Genomic DNA, 17,160 nt, shown 5'->3' with positions numbered 1-17,160 from the left:
AGAAGGTGGAGGTGGAGAAGGAGGAGGTGGAGGCAGAAGGAGGTGGAGGAAGGAGGTCCGGAGGGTTCTTCGGAAGCAGACAAACAAAATATAACAGCGCGAGTTACAAGGAAGGATCCCGAGGAGATGAAGGGTCTCTGACTATCTCTCGCTCTCTCGTTCCCGTTTCTCCCAGCGATCTCCTTCAAGAAGGAGAAGGAGGAGGGTGTACCCTCTTGAAGCATGAATGGATTACGAAGAGCCGTGTTCATTCATTCGCTCCTTAGCGGCCTAGAAACCCACAAAAAGTGTATCTCTCCAGCAGCACTACCAGTGGCGTAGACCATGATCGCGGCCCTCTGGCTACCGGTTGTCTTTTTGCTCCGCGCTGACTTTGCCCTGTTTGCGGAACGCTCACCCCGCCCGGGGATAGTAATTGGGGTGCTGTTAAATCGTTACGTGGGAAACGGTGGATGCTTCTTTTCGACGACCGACTGCCTTGTTGCGGCCTGTTTCGCCAACCGGCCGCCACGGATTGTCGTTTTCGTGGTTTGCTCCGGATCGGGAACCCGTTCGTTCGCGTTCAGCTGACAGGAAATGAGCAAGGTTCTTGTAGCTTCTTACGATAGTTTAACCGACAACGTTTCTGCTTCTTGCGTTCGCCTGTCTTTCTCTCGTTTCTCAAATTCTTCGGGCTTTTAACCCCTCGCACTCCACAGGCGACTCTCGGTCGACGTTTAATCACATTCTAAACACTCACGTTAATTGATATGTCAAATTTTTAATTATCGAACCGTGCGTGGAATCTCGAAGTAAAATAATTCTACGTATATAGAATATTAATGGACTTTATTTTTAAAGCTCGTGATAGATAGATTTGAACCGAGCCTTGTAATATATATTCCTTCTGTTTGTGTTTGTGTTTGTCTGTGTATGAGCCACGTAAGTTCCAGTTTTATTTGTAATTATTAGACGTTGTTGTCATCTTTCCATGCCTTTTAACCCTCTATGGTCCCGTGTAACTTTCAAGTTACATGCTAATGTATGGGTATTTTATTAAATACTGCATTCAACGTTATCGTCTTGATCACTCCAGTTCGCGATTTTCCTTTCGATATATTTGTAATTATTTTTACAATACCTCCCGTGGGTCCATTTGTCTCTTTTGTCCCCCATTTTCTGCAGACGTCTTTGACAGACCAGTTCTAATCGTTGGTCCGTTTAATAAATATCTATACAGTTTTTCTTCCGTTTCCACTAGCCACTGTTTCTTTGCATTATAACCCCTCAACGTTAATAATTCTGGGAGCCTTTTTACACGGGTCGTTAATAATCTTTGACAGACAACGTTGGTGAGATCGAAAGCGACGATTGGGTTGATAGGAGTGATAAGTCGGTGGAATTCAGAGGGCGAGTAACAGGTAAAGATTAAATCAGCAAAGAGCAATTACGATACCTGGGCATTACGGGCCTCTCGAATCCGTTACACGCGCGAGAACAGAAACGATGATAAAGATTCGACTGCAGGCCGAGATGCTATTGAAGCCCGTTGACCCAGGTCGGTTTCCATCGGAGGCTCAAGTCTTGGGATTATATTCATGGCGCTTCGTCGATCTTAACCCGTCCTTGATTCGTTCATCGATCCATTTCTTTCGGGGGAAACGAGTCACGAATTAAGCGAAACTGGTTGTGAAAGATTTGCATACGGTGATAAATTAGAACCATTTGCTTCTGGATAGATACGTTTGCATAGATAATTCTAATTATCTCTTTGTTCCTTTGTGAAACATTTACATGGAAATACGTGCAAAGACGTCTAGTAAGTGTCTAATCGAATTTCCCGATTAACAGATTCAAGGTATTAAAATTCGTTAAAATAGTAATCGAGCATGAACGAGGTATTCGAGTGGGTTTTCAACGGTGCTGGGATATTCTTGGAAGATAAAGGGACGTCTTGACATATCGTGTGAGCGAGATTGAATTTTCTTTTCATGAAACGCTGGATGGAATACGTCTGAAGATTGGGGTCCACCCAGAGGAAATCATTCTTGAACCGTTAAATCATTTCCGGTTGGCGTCGATTCCTCTCAGCAGGAAGGCTCCGGCAATTTTATTCACCGTAGGAAGACAACTTTGTGAGAGAGTTCTCAGGGATATCATTGCACGCAATAATTAATTCCTCGTCGGAATAGACTCTCCTCCGAATTCCAATGAATAAATATAAAGGAAAAATATTAAAAGTGCTTAATTCCCGCGGGGATAACATCACGCGCTATCTTATCCTGGTTCCCTGCGAAGATACGCGAGTTAAAAAATATCGATCCGAAATGGAAATCAGGCAGAGAGGCGAATATCGATCGTGGAATAAGTACAGAGTCGCGACTAGCTATCGTCGAGCAAAAAGGGAAGTCGAAGCCACGAGTTTGACCGACCTTTCTCAAACTTACAGACCCATTGAGGAAGGAGGGCAAAGGTCTTTTAATGGAGACGGGAACAGAGAAAGACGGAAGGAAGAGATGGAAGTAAGAGACAAGATTTTGCGGAGGGTCGTTTGCTTTTTGCCCGTCTGAGATGTCGCCGGCAAATGTGCGAAGAAGCCATCTCTTCTCGCGCCGTTTTGCGCCTAATTGAAAGCGACAGTGACCCACTTATACCACCTATGCCACAGATTCTTTTTCCTCCCGCGATGGCGGACGTGCCGGTCGTAAAAACCCGGCAACGACCACCTAACGGCCATTATCCGTCGTGTTCGTCGACGAACATGCTCCGTTCGACGATCTTTCCTCCGACGATTAAAAGAAACTACGAATTTTATCGCATAGTTCGAAAACGCCGTGGAGCTTACGACAGGGAACGCGTTGGGGGACCGCCAAGAATTCCCACCGAGAAAAATAGAACTTTAGTGAAGTAACTGTACAACTTTAAGACTGTACAACCTTGAATTGTGGGTGTACGTGAAATTTCTATGAATTTCTATGAATTTCTGTAAATTTCTATCGAAATTGTTATTTTTACGAAATTTTTATAAATTAACACGTTGAATCCGACAGTACCAAAGCCAGAAAACAAACGTACTAATTTTAACGATATTTACCGAAACACTCTAAACAAAAATAAGATTTGGTTTTGCACGCGTTACAAAACGCGACAACTGTTTTAGTCAAATTTCTGGCTGCCTTGCGTCCAAATAGCGTTGAATTTTTGTCGTAACATCCCGATAATATCTTCGGATTTTGTGACTCTCTCCTTCTTTTTTCGTAATTGGTGAACGATTTCTTTTTCAATATGCATAGGAATTTCCTCGTCCGATTGTCGCGCAAGCGCATCCACCAATTGTCTTTGAAATGACGCGGCTGATATTTCTTTTCCCGTTACTTCTTCGAACATCAACGGAGCATTTATAATAGCAGTGTTTAAAAAAGCTCAGAAGCTAACTTTTTATACCATTTTATAGAAACAAAGTATTCCAGCCGTGTCAAATATCGCTCAAGTGATCGGGCTTAAGTGCCCGCTCGCTGCCGGCTGAACGGAAAGAAGAGCAATATCGGCGGCGGTCTCTACGTGTTAATTAACGATTGGAGTTTATCGTGGATCGGTAAAATCGGTTCTATACCCGCGTAGAGATTAGGCAAAACGTGGATAAAGAGGCTGGGAAACGCGAATCTCAATTGCGGATAAAACCTCGAACGAAACGAGTAGTGGTGCAACACCTAGCCTTCGAGTGAGCAAAGCTGGGAATGGAGTGGGTATCTACGAAACCGCAGTAAGAACGACTGCTATTGGCATTACACCTACCCAAACACCGCAATTATTAGCGCCTCGAACGTTTATTCCCTCGTATTCCCTTGAATAAAGGTATCACAGCCTCAATCACAAGTGGACTAACGGGCCGAACAGAGTATTATTGAGCATTAAAAAGAATCTAACCGTCCTTGCATTAGCTTCGTTTAAAGCGATTAATTCGTCTCCTCTGCCCGAGTTACGTCAGTAAGTACGTACTACGTATCTAAATAACCTATAATCTTCCAAACTGTCGTTATTTTAACCCTTTGGCTACCACGGCAGTGCACCGCTAGATGCAAGACTTGTTCTAATATGTTTTTGCTGTTCTAATAAAAATTTGTAATCGTTTAATAGGGCACCTTTTATTTCAAAGTATTTTCTAATTAGCGGTTATATTCAAAATGCACTAACTGTCAATTTTCATTCAAAGTAGTTCAAGCACCCCGGTCAGTAATGACTATCCTGGCGTCACAGCAGAAACCGTCATATATGACCAACATGGCAGTTAAAGTGTTAATAATGATTCAGAGATTTTCCCTGTCTCGTATAATTTTCGTACCTAATCAAAATTCGTAACTACGACTTCGTATTGCCTTAACCAGTCAGCGGTGGCGACCTCTGCGCACCCGTGTGCGTCGCGAGAATCAAGCGATGGCGGATACTGTCGTCGAACACACTTAACTGGTTAAAGAAGAAATCTTTAGCGATCCACTTTTACTCGAACAACGCGAAGTGCTTTCACGCGATACCTTAGAAGAAGGACAATTCGATACGAGTTATGGAATAAAATATTTCACCGGTTAAACTTCAATCGTAAACTAATAACCAATTTTCACCACGCTTTTATCGCTAATTTATATATCGCGGCCATCTTGGAAAGGAAATACAACGCTTTTCTCCATTATTATCCTAAATCCCGAGAATCCGCGATTCTTAGCAATGTCGTCATCTATTTAGGTAAATAGTAATCAGGAAAATTAGGTGTGGAAACGAAGACCATTGCTCAGGGCATTAGATGTAACATTATATGATGCAACATTAGATGTAACATTACGAGTATTTAAGAATATCGAAAATATATCGTGCACTGTACGAATGTTTAAATAATTTATCATCAGATAAACGATCTTCCCAGACTTCTCCGTGACGGATATAGTCGTCAAACACACTTGACTGGTTAAATCCTTCCTAAATCCTAAATATTACTTTTCCCTCAAATTCTCCGTACCCACAGAATGTTTAAATTCCAGAAATATCGTTACAAAATAGAGTGTCCGATAAGTTCGTGCCGATTTTCGGTTGGTAGCATTACAAGTCTGAATACATATATCAAAATGACTGAAAACAAATGACATTCGTACATATCGTAAAAGACGGTAGTTCAGGCATATTTGAAAAAATTGTAAAAATCGGAAGAACGGAATTTTCAAGTTGCCTGAAAGATGGAGAAGGTTGTATTTAACCCTTTGCACTCGAGAGGTGAGTTTCAGTCACCATTTCAAAAAATTTGTAAGATCGATATTAATTAATATATCAAATTTAATGTAACGTAACAGTGTGCTAGGTGTCGAAATAAAATAATTCTACGTGTTAATTATTATACGATTTGTTATTTACTGCTAAAAAATATCATAAGTTTTATAGTAGAAAATTGTTCAACTCGTACCCACCTTTAGCCAAAAAATCGTCGAGTGCACAGGGTTAAATCTCCCGCGTTTCGATTTTCCTTTGAAAAAGGAACTTTCCGGACCACCGAATACATCATTGTACCAGGACAACGTGGAATAATTTCGGTTGCTCGAAATTAGAAAATTCCTGTCTTTCTCTGCAACGCGTTCCAATCTTCCGAAACACACTGGAATCGTTTGCATCCCTCTTGCCCGAAACTTTCCCAGATCTCGGACTTTGGAAATCCCAACCAGCTGGAACCCTGGCTGCTCGAAAATTCCTTTACCCCCTTCTCCCCCGAGCTGGAAGTGGCCGCGTTGGCGAACGCTCGCCTCCTAGTTTCCCCTAGTAACGAAGATCCCGCGGTGCGCGAGCCTAGCGAAGGGTGGAAGCCTCGTGATCCAGCGGACGATGCATCCGCGTACACGTGCAGGGGTAATTACTATCGAGCCGGATAGGAAGAGCGCGCAGTGCACAGGCCACGGGATCCGCTGACTTATTATTTCTTAGTGATTTTCTGAATTGCGCCGGCCACGAACGCGAGCAATGTCTTCGTGACGTAAACGAGATAATGGAGCTCCGCTCGCATACCCACGATGTAGACATAATGACGACGCGCGGACTATGGGATTATAGTTCGGCCAGCAACTCTCAACCTCGTTCGACGTTCGCGAGTTTTTAAGGCGCCCGCAGGCCGGGGCTCTACGCCACCACCGATCGCTACGGCGCATGCGCGTGCGCGTCTTGGGCGCCCGTTCCTCCCCGCGGGGCAATTTCGCGCGTTTGCCGGAGATACACGAATTCAGATACGCGCCGCCGGCAATTAGTCCGTCTAGCGAGATTACGACTGCGATCAAATTGAATCGGGACCTCGGCAATTACGGCAAATATAATAAGCGCGCTCGCGGCCGCCACGACCGAGCGTAATTACACTCGAGCGAACGGGCCACTCTGTTCTTTTGTTATCTCAATTTTCAGTTACGCGCCGCTTCGATTCCGCTCCGCAGCCATGCGCGGGCTAAACGATTTCGCGGGCACCGTTGCTCGTGACCGCCCTGGAATAGCGCTGCAAGTTGATCAGCGTTTCCAGTTCGCGTGCAAGTATCCGGTTTGTACCTCTACGCCAGTGTTAATGCGTTTAACCACTTGCGCTGGAAAGACGTGTCACGCACGTCGTAATGCTTTTGTCACAGAACCGACAACCACGTGGTACACACGTCGTTAGGCAATTGTTACGGAAACGCTGCATCGTTCTGGCACACGAGTCTGTGAATTTCTTGCCACCGCAAGTGGTGGGATTACCCTTCGTAATCGGGATTTTGTTTACTTTTCGAAAGTCGTGGTCCATCGCATACTCTGTTAATGTGTTAATCTGACTTTGTCCTAATACTTTCGTATGCAAACGAGTTACGCGATGATGCATTGTGCAACGCCTGTTTGCGACCGGTAGATTCTGTAAATGGGGAAAACTTCCTTTCCAAAATCTGGAACTCGAGGGTGAAGTCTAACAAAAGTGGAATTATTTGTAATCATTACTCGTATTACATTCGGTTCATGTCGTGAACAGTCGTTTACGATCTTTCTTTCGAGGAGGATCGTACTTTGCCAGAGAATGCTACATCGAGGAACAGCCTGTGCATGAACTCTTAGCGGCACAGGATTTTAGATAAAATTAGAGAGGAAGACACGGTGAATTTAATCACAGTGTACAGCGATTAATTGCTATGATAGGACTGCGAGACAGGTGAGAACATACGAGTAGAAAATTCTTCGAGTTCGAGAATTCGTTTTTCTCGAGACTTACGAATTTTAATCGAAGTGTCTGTTGACTGGGTGGGTGCATAGTGAATTTTTGGCTGCATATGGTTTAACTACGACTTATTGCTTCTACTTAGACCCGGAAGTTTAGGGCATCTTTCATCGTAGGAGAATATTCCACGATGTACAGATTAACCCTTTGCACTCGAGAGGTGCCCTTCAGGTGCCATTCGATAAAATTTCGAAGCTCCATGTTCATAAATATGTCAAATTTCAGATAATGTAACAGCGTGCGAGGTATCTAAATCAAATAATTCTACGTGTTAATTGTCATACGTTTTCTTATTCCTGTTTAGAAAAATATCGTCAGCTTTGTAGCAGAAAATCTTTGAACTACTATCCTTCTTCAGCCAAAAAATCGTTAGGGTTATTCCAATGGCCACAGTAGTGTGTAGATGACTATACAAAGTACTGTATTGCCAATTATTAATAACTCTCGAGATAATTGTTCTATCCATTGGCTATGCTAGGATTGCTATGGAATGTTGATGATCAGTATGAATTAATCCAATGGCTATAGTACTGTGTAAATCTAAACTCTACCGAATTAGGCTAATAACAGAAAGCTGTTCCACTTGCATACGATAGCTGGTTACCTATTTACACCAAGCGAATATTTTAATTCGGATAATAAAATAGACCCATGTCGCAATAAAAATTTTATCGCCTTTCAAATGAAATAAAATTGGTATATTTTTTAAGCTCTACCGAATTAGGCTAATAACAGAAAGCTGTTTCCGTTTGCACACGATAATTGGTTACCTATTTATACCAAGCGAATATTTTAATTCGGATAATAAAATAGACCCATGTCGCAATAAGAATTTTATCGCGTTTCGAATAAAACAAAATTGGCATATTTTTATTAATAAAGTAATCGCACAGTGTAAAAACCTAAAGAAATAATAATAATTTAATTAAATTTGTTGTTACAGAGTGCGACTCGAATAGTCCCATCGTCCCATGTCGCACGTTGCCAACACGAGCGAATACATTTATAACATTCGTTGAAGGTATTATGCATTACAGTATTATGCATGAAAAAGGTGGGACACTTTTAATCCCAGCATGCCCCAAAAAGTTAAGAGTATAATTAAAAACAAATTTGAGAGAACCATCCGCAAACGTCAGAGGCGATTAGTGTGCATTAGAAGATTATTTGTCAGAGTTATTGTAACAACCATTCCTTTCGAATTGTGTCGCTGAGTGTACTCTATCATCGTGCTCGTTTATGCTATTTTCGCGTAAAGTGTCCTTCGTCTCCCATCGATGATATCATAGATATTTTATCGCTGTCATTGAGGTACATCGCGAGACCAATGATTCCACGGATAAGACGATCGAGCATGTACAGCTACAGGTATAGCACTGCTGACTCACTTTATCCCAACGCGTCGATTATGGAAACGTATGCAGGTAATTTAAAATCTCCGTACCTTGAGAAAGTTAAACTGCGCATCGCGATATTCCAACGCGGATTAATCGATGATCCCGAGCAACGAGGGCTCGGACGTCATCCGCAACTATCCCTCACTCCCTTCGCCAGGATCCGTCCCGTACGACTTGCTTGCTTGCTTCGCGACCCTGGAAGCACGGTCCAGGAAGCGGTAAACACGGTCCCCGAGGAAACGTATCTTTAAAGATCACGAATGCACGACGCTTGACAATTCCATCGATAAGGCGTCGTCGTTTGGTGAGCAGAGCCAACACGAGATCCTGGAGGCAAACGGTGTGCAACGGAGAGGAGGGGTGGGACTGAAAGACACACGAACTCGGGAAAAAGATAAGTACCTGTCGGGCATAACTTTCCTCTTTGGTCCGCCATTAGAGCAATTTGAACGTCTCTTCGGAGCCGCGGCGGCAAAAAAAGCCGATGAGTCGTTGCGCTAGACTGAAGAATGATCGGAGAGGCGCCGAACCGCTTTCCCCTCTTCCCCCCTGACTTTCAATCTTTCACTCCATCGGCCATCCCTGTTCCACCAGCTGGTCCTGCAGCCACGTATCCCTTCTCATCTCTCACACCTGAAAAACCATCTTCCTCTCTGTCCAGTCCGAGACATCCTCCTGTTTGGCCCTGTCTCGCTCCTCGGCTACCTCTCCGTCCTACCTTGGTCCAGCTCGCTCTTACAGGACTCGTTAGATTCACCCGGGGATTATGTTTCGTGCTATTATAGCTCTCTCCGGCGAGGAACACCCGCGCTTCTTCTCCTCGTCCTCTTCTCGCTTCCGTTCAGCGCGGCTCTCGCTTCTACCAGGCTGTTCCTCAGCCAACGGTCCCCGCCGGCGCGCAAGACATCGTCGTTTCTTCTGCCCACGAGGAGGCCCGGCGGCGCTGATTGATAAAATAGTTGGCTCGTCAGTGCTGAGTGCCGAATAATTGGTTTGTCAGTCAAAGGTGATCGCGTGAAAGGATAATGCTTGTCAACGGGATCGGCCGCGACACGCTTAGTGCGTCGCTTTTTCGTCCTCGCCGTCGATCAAGGTGATCTTCCGCGATGGAAAACGCAGATCCTGCCGCCTTCCTCGTTTACCAATTGCCGGCTCAAGGTCCCTTTTCCAATCGCGCATCGATTCGCTCTATCTAGCTGGGCAACTCGCGAATGAAATCCTAGCTACGTAGCACGTTTCCACCGCGAAACGAGTCCTCGTGGCTTCGCGTCTGGAGACTTTGCAATCGAGGATACCGTATCTCGAGCAGGGCAGGAATCAAAAATTTCGTGGGGCCAGAATACGCATTTAAATCCGATACTTGACGCGTTAAACGCTACGTCGGTCCCTAGGGATCCCTGCAAAATATCCGACGAGTTTTCGTAGACCGCGGGGCCTTTCAAAACATAGGACCGGGTTTTGGTGAACGTACTGAACTTAATTCTCCGTTAAATTTCGATACACTGGAACTATGTACCGATATTCTTTCACGAGATTCGGTTATTCCTACGAAGGAAACTCGCGAACAGACGTCTCGGCGCGCGTATACAGAACTCGCGCTGGCTTCCATGAAATCCCTTTAATCCGGCGTGGTGATCGATGACTCGCGGCCGGTTGGATAAAAAGAAAAGGGACAAATTAAAAGTCGAAGAAGTTAATAAACGGACAGCTCGGCCATGTCTACCGACAAAGTAACCGGAGGTCTAGGGTGTACATCATCATTCAGACGGGTCCCGAGCGGCATCGTGCTCTCTCAAATCATTTTTTAACATCCACGAAGCGGTGACACAAGCGCGGAGGGAGGATGGCGGAGGGGTGGAGGATAGAACGGCGTATCTCGGCGATTTTGAGCAGTACAAACATCAATTTCGGTCCCGGGGGCGTGCAACGCGGGACGCAAAAAGAAAATCTCGAAACGGACGTAGATCTCTACGTGGGATCAGGTATATCCTGGAACAGGCCAGCAGCTATCCGTCTCGGTCCCTCTGCAGAATGTTAGAAGATATATTATACTCGAAGAGGGTGGTAACACTTGTTTGATTCAATTCCAGGAACAAGCTCCGAGGCGCCCGTTCAATTTTTCTTCCGCCAAGGGAACTCCCGCCTCTTCTACGTACTTACACGTATATATGAACAGAAAGATAGACAGAGAGAGAGAGAAAGGGATCTATACACGTGTGTATAAGCGCGTGCACACCCCCAGCCGCGGCTCTCGACACGGATTCCGAGTCATTACAGAAATGTGATAAGAATATGATGTCCAACGTATAAATCTTCCGGCAATTGATCAACCTTGATTGCCGGGGATAACCATTTCTCTTCGTCGTTTACGCATCGTTTCTCTCTGCCCGGACGTTTTGTTTCGTGTTTGCAACGTTGGATACACGTGGCTTTCTTGGGAAATTTCATACAGACCGAGTAATGACGAATCACCGTACTTTGCCAAGTAAAATACGAAGATTTTAGGGGAATCAAAATATGATCAACGCCATATTCGTTGCGGATCAGAGTAATTCTTAATATCTCGTTCCCATTATCGGTATTGCGATATTGCGAGCTGGGAAAGACTCTAGCAAAGGAGATAGTATTAAGAGCGATAATAGCGCGAATGGGTGTGTGATTTTAATTCTAAGCGAATGCATGGAAACCCTGGAATCGTTTCCCAAAGAGCGAGCCCTCCTATCCTAGTGTAATATCTCAATTTAAAATAAATCTGACTTGTTATTAAAAAGGAGTGGTTGTTTATTAGACGCGTAGATCTCTGTCCGCGTAGGATTAATCTAGCAATAATCCTACGGTACTGGGAATAAATTCACCACGTATATCGAATTACTCAGCCCGTTGTCCAATCCGATCAAACGTTGATCGAATTCCATATTAATTTAACCCTACCCTTAACGCTTTCAAAGGGAATCCACGCCGTGGCCAAATACTCGAAACACCCGGACAAAGCTTTGGATCCGAGTTGCGCGTTATTGCTCTCGAGCCGATTGGAGTTCGAATTACCAGGGTCAATAGACGGCCGATGCAACCTGTTGCGATAAACTTGCCCCGGCGTTCAGGTGCAGCCGAACGGGGAGGACGCCAGTTGAACGAGGTCGGCCATAAAGAATAAAGTCGTCGCGAGACAACAACGGGAACACGGTTCCTCCGTATGATGTCCCGTGACACGACCATCGCGGCCACCACGCCGATGGAAGCCCTCGGAGGGAAAAAATAAAGAGGACGGGCCGGGCAGGCGAGAAAAAGAGAAGGAAGAAAGAAAAAGAAAGGAAAAGGCAGCAGCGTGGAAGCAGATCAATGGGTCAACCTGTCGCAATAAAAATCTCACGGCTACCTGGGTAAAGCGTAGCAACGAAACCGCACGGGGTAGGTGGCAGTTTAACCATCGTGTTCGGGATGGTCCGTGGCATAATCAGGATGCTAGACGAGCGCTACCTGGATCCCCGAGATGGCGGAGAGCCGGCAAGGGGCGCCACGCGGGAAGAAGGAAGAGGAGGAACAGGGACGCGCGTGATGTCCGCAAGAAAGCGAGGCGGAAGGTGTCGCGATGGACCTGCTGCATGTGGGCACGCGTTAGAATCCGATTGTGTCCCGGAAGGGAGGATGAGGAAAAAAAAAGGAAGAGCGAGTGGAAGAGCTGCGGGCCCGAAGACGAAGACGGAGACGGAAAAAAGGACGAGCGGGTAGGAAAGGAGAAGAAAACGGAACGGGTGGCAGGCCAAACGAACCCTCCCTCCCACCTCGACCAGCCCTGCAGGACTTTAATTCCTGCTATTATTGAAATACGTGGCCGCCACGTGCCACGGGGAGAGACTCTCTTCCTTTCCTTCAACCCACGGCGCCAAGGGAGTGTTCTGCACGCGAAAATCGGGACGCGCGCACAGGTGGAATGCCACTTCGCCCGAGGTATACCTGGGACCCCCTCGATGCTCTTCCTCGAGGATAGACTTCTTCCGTTCGTGCTCCTTTTTATTCCCTCTTCTCAGTCGAGTATCAACTTTTTCCACTGCATCGCGTGGAGATGCAGCGTACACCGTGTACTTAGGGGGAAGGTTTTGCGATAAACGCGCGTTTGAGTCGCGTGGAATACGCGAGTACCGCATAACTTGGAACGGACCTGACGATATTTCAATTTCGGAAAAGTTTAACCCTTTCACTGCCACGCCGAAATCACGTGTTTCGCTCAGAACGCCATGGGAGTATACCTATTCAAAGCATATAATGGGAAAATACTAATAAATGCACGATATAAGACAATATTCTTACCCAATGGATATATATGACCAACGTGGCAGTCAAAGTGTTAATAAGACAGTGGAACTTTGATTATTCGAATTTGTCGCAGATTCAGAGATTAGAAAAACGAACACAGTGCTACGCGCATTCGGTGAGACAGTAATTTCAATTAACACTACAACTACCGATCTTTAATGGGTACCTAACTATAACGTGCACAGATCATAGTAATTTCAGCGGTACGATGAATACAAGTGAATATGTTGATTACAGTTCTTTCTTAACCCTTTGCACTCGAGAGGTGCCTCTCAGTCGCCATTTAATAAGATTCTAAATATCGTTGTTAATTAATGTCTCGAATATAAAATTGCCCAGTAACGCGTAGAATATCTAGGAAAATAATTCTACGTCTTACAATTAATTTGCATTTCTTATATACTGTTTTGAAAATATCGTCGATATTATGGCAGAAAGTCTTCGAATTACTATTTTCCTGTAACGAAAAAATCGCCGAGGGTTAATACGAGTTGATACCAATTTTATTCTTAAAGCAGGTGTATGTGTTCGGTGATTGGAAAAAGGAAAATTCTGGGACCAGTCATTTTGACCGAATTGGTAGTTCTAGTGTTAAGAATAAAGAAAATAAGGGATGCGCTGTTTAATACAGTCGATGGGTTATGTTTTACTGGGATAATGTCTCACGATCAGAATAACTATACGTGCTTCCTTTGTGGCAACTTGAAAGTGACTTCTACCGTTAGCCAAATAATAAAAATAGCCAAAAAATGCCAGATGTCGCTAGAAGCGTTTAGCAAGATGGAGCGGAAGATCAGAACTCTCCAACAGAATACAATACAATTTATACAGATATACTTTTAGACCGACGTCTGAAGAAGGGTTTCGACCCTTTACGTCCGTACACAGCGAAGAATGACGCAAAACTAGAAAAATTCAGAATCTATCTTGGAGGAGATTCAGTGCTACAAAAGGGCAGGGAAAGAAATCAATTTTATTTTGTTTTCGACTAATATCGAGGTGAGCTAACTTTCCTAGCGGAGGAAAGCACGGCGAAGAGAGCGAAGGAAAGCGGGGGTCGAAGGGGGATCAAAGGGAAAGAAATTATTAGTCGCTATTGTCACGCGATTTATCGGTGATAAGGTTTTGCGAAAAGAAAAGACCTACCCTGCCCCTCCCCTTTCCTCTCTCTACCACCGAGAGTCAGGAAAGAACAAAACAACAAAAGTGACAATGTATAACGTTGTCTTTCAACAGAATTAATTCTCAAAACGAATCTGTCGTATTAACCCTTTGCACTCGAGAGGTGACTCTCAGTCACCGTTTGTTCCAATGCTATAACTTAAATAATGGATGATGATAATTATATTAAGAACATCGAAATAAAATTATTCTATTCGTTCGTTTCTCAAGCAAATTCACGATTTTCTTTTTTCAATTTTAGCATAAAGAATATCAGTGAACTTATAAAAATCTAAGAAGAGCTTCGAATTGCATCTTCGAGTCCAAAGGGTTAATTCGCTATTGCAACAGAGCTGCCAATATTTAGGGAAACTTGTATAAGCAAAAATCAGTTTATACGACTGTTCTTCGCGTGTTAACATATGTTACAGCAATTTGCAAAAATTCATACGAGGCCTTCCGCGACGCGTGCGTATAATTTCGATAAATTTATGCAGAAAAATCGTACTCGGCATGCTGAGGCCATCGTGAAAGATGTACTCGTACGTTTCGAGGCAGCCTGAACGGTAAGGATACATACATAAAGGTAACCGAATAGTTTCCGATAGCACTTTAACCGGCCTAAGTGTTCGGCATTAACCGTATAATTCCCGCGTGAAATGGAATGAAATTACGTAAGTAGTGGCTTAAACGGTTGCAATATTGATGCAAAGGAAAAACGTGAAATAAAATGGTTAAGTAAAGTGTAATTGCATGTTTCGGCTGGAGCACGACGGGATAATCCAGTGGGTAAACGGACGAAGTGCATTAAAAGTTTCAGCCGCGCTTTCGGCCTATCCGTCGATAACGATAATGACAAACATTATCACGGAAGTTTATCAATGCAAACACGCGTCGCCGCAAACACCAGATTAGATTCGTTCGACAAGCAAACTCAACGTTGCTGCCAGATAAAGGACGGGGGGGAAAAACCGGGAAGGGCGCGAGGGCGGCGAGGGGGGCGAGGGTGAGGGGGTCAGGAGGAAGGCAGGGGAGAAAAGGAAAAATACGGTAAAAAAGATCCGGATAATCGACTCGTTCGGCGGTGCACAAAAAATTCTATCGTCACGACGAACCTGCTGATTACTTTAATCGCCAAGAGAAAAAGTGCCCTAAATGGTTTACACTGCGCGCGATTTAATCGCGACTCGGCCGTGCATCACGCACAGGATCGTTTCGCTCGCCTGTGTGCGCCCGTTTAGCGAGTGCAACTGCAGATCGCTGATAAACACGATCCTGCCGTAGCTCGGTGTCATAATATTACAGTCATTATGGTAACAACGTTTTCCTCGCAGCATCGTACGCCGGACACTTATGCATCGCGATCTGCCATCTCGTCTTGCGTATAAACGGCCTGGAACATCATTGTGCGAGCCAGACAACAACGGACTTGCATCGTAACGTTAACTCGCGGCAATCGATACTTTCTTAATGCAGTTGTCTGATAATCGTGGTAAACGATCGTGGGATCTCGCGTACATAGATCTGGAAAATCTCGGTTCACTCTTTGGGGCACGCTGCGATTAAAAGTGTCCCGTCTTTTTGATGCAACGTAATGCACGGTGGGACATTTTTAGTCCAATAGCTGCGCGTGCATAGGGTTTATATTTCGTCTTATTTACGTGTAGCAGTTGGTAATACCTTCGACAAATGTTATAAATCTATTCGCTTAAATTATTATTTTTTTTTTACGTTTTTACATTATGCGATTCCTTTATTAGTAAAAATAATAATAATTTTGTTTGTATAAAATTCCTACGCAATATGAGTCTATTTTATTATCTGCAAACCTGTACCGCAAAGAGTTAAGTACTTGACCGTGGCAAGCTTCTGCACCAAATTTTTATTATACCTTTCTGCGAGTAAAAATTGCATATCGGGTATGCAATCCGAATAATATTTCAGTATTGCTATTTTACTTGTCTACTATTAGGAGGACCGTTAATACGTGTTATTCGTTGTCGAGTGAAACGATAGGACCAGAAATCGATGATTTATTTCTTTGATTTATTAAGAATTTATTTTAATTTGAAAAGTTGAAAATATTTCTCCGTTATCGCGTACGTAGTACGTCGAATGTATAATTTATCGTGAAATTTTACACCGCACTGTAGAGTGTAAATGCCGGTAGGATATATACGTCGGATGAATTCATTATTATATCCTTCGTTCCATCGATATCAATTTTCTACGTTTTATCTGGCCGTTATTACATAGTTCAGGAACACTCGATAAAAACGCAATATCGTTAACACTATCGTTATTGCATCTCCGCAAGATTCTCACGTTTGTCGTCGTAAATATCGCAACGAAGGATTCATTAAAGGAATTCATTACACCTGTTAAGTATCGCGCCATTGTCTTGACCGGTGCTGTCTCGTGAATAATACGCCGATGACGCCATAAACGACAGTTTATGATGTATCAGTTAATAGTCTTCTCCTAGAAGGGCACTTAGCCCTGGTACTTGTAGTCGAGTGGCCGGCGCCCATATATTTTATTCATGAATCACGAGGAACACCCCACGATTAGGCAGGATACTCATGAAATCGGTTCCTCCTTGTAATCCGTAACGACGTGTTTATGCCGTCGCCGGCGAAACTTTCGCACGATTTCTCAGCAAAGATCTTTCCCTTCTTTTTTTCTTCCCTCTCCACCCCTTTTATCACCCTCTCCTTCACTCCTCCTCCTCTTCGCCCCTCCACCTCTATGTTTTTCGTGAACCGCGATCCACGATGGACGATAAGGTCGAATTTACAACGAGAATATCGGGACTCGTCCTCGCGAGCGGCATTTTGTCGAAACTTCGCCCGTCAGCTCGTTCCGGCCGCGAGAATTTTTATATTCGCCATAAAATTCGCTGCATCCGTCGGTTAGGCCGATTCTAAGGGCTTTACAGATACGGTCGCTACGTTCGCTTCGTTATCGCGTTCGCGATTCCTTTATCCCGTTGCCTTTATTCCCCGTGATTAGAAACGAATCACGTTATTTTCGCGCGAATAATATTGT

The sequence above is a fragment of the Eufriesea mexicana genome, unplaced genomic scaffold, assembly GCF_001483705.2.
Source record: "Eufriesea mexicana isolate 0111107269 unplaced genomic scaffold, ASM148370v2 scaffold302, whole genome shotgun sequence".
Lineage (NCBI taxonomy): Eukaryota > Metazoa > Arthropoda > Insecta > Hymenoptera > Apidae > Eufriesea > Eufriesea mexicana.
The sequence above is the reverse complement of the archived record's forward strand: the minus strand, read 5'-3'. Positions refer to the sequence as shown.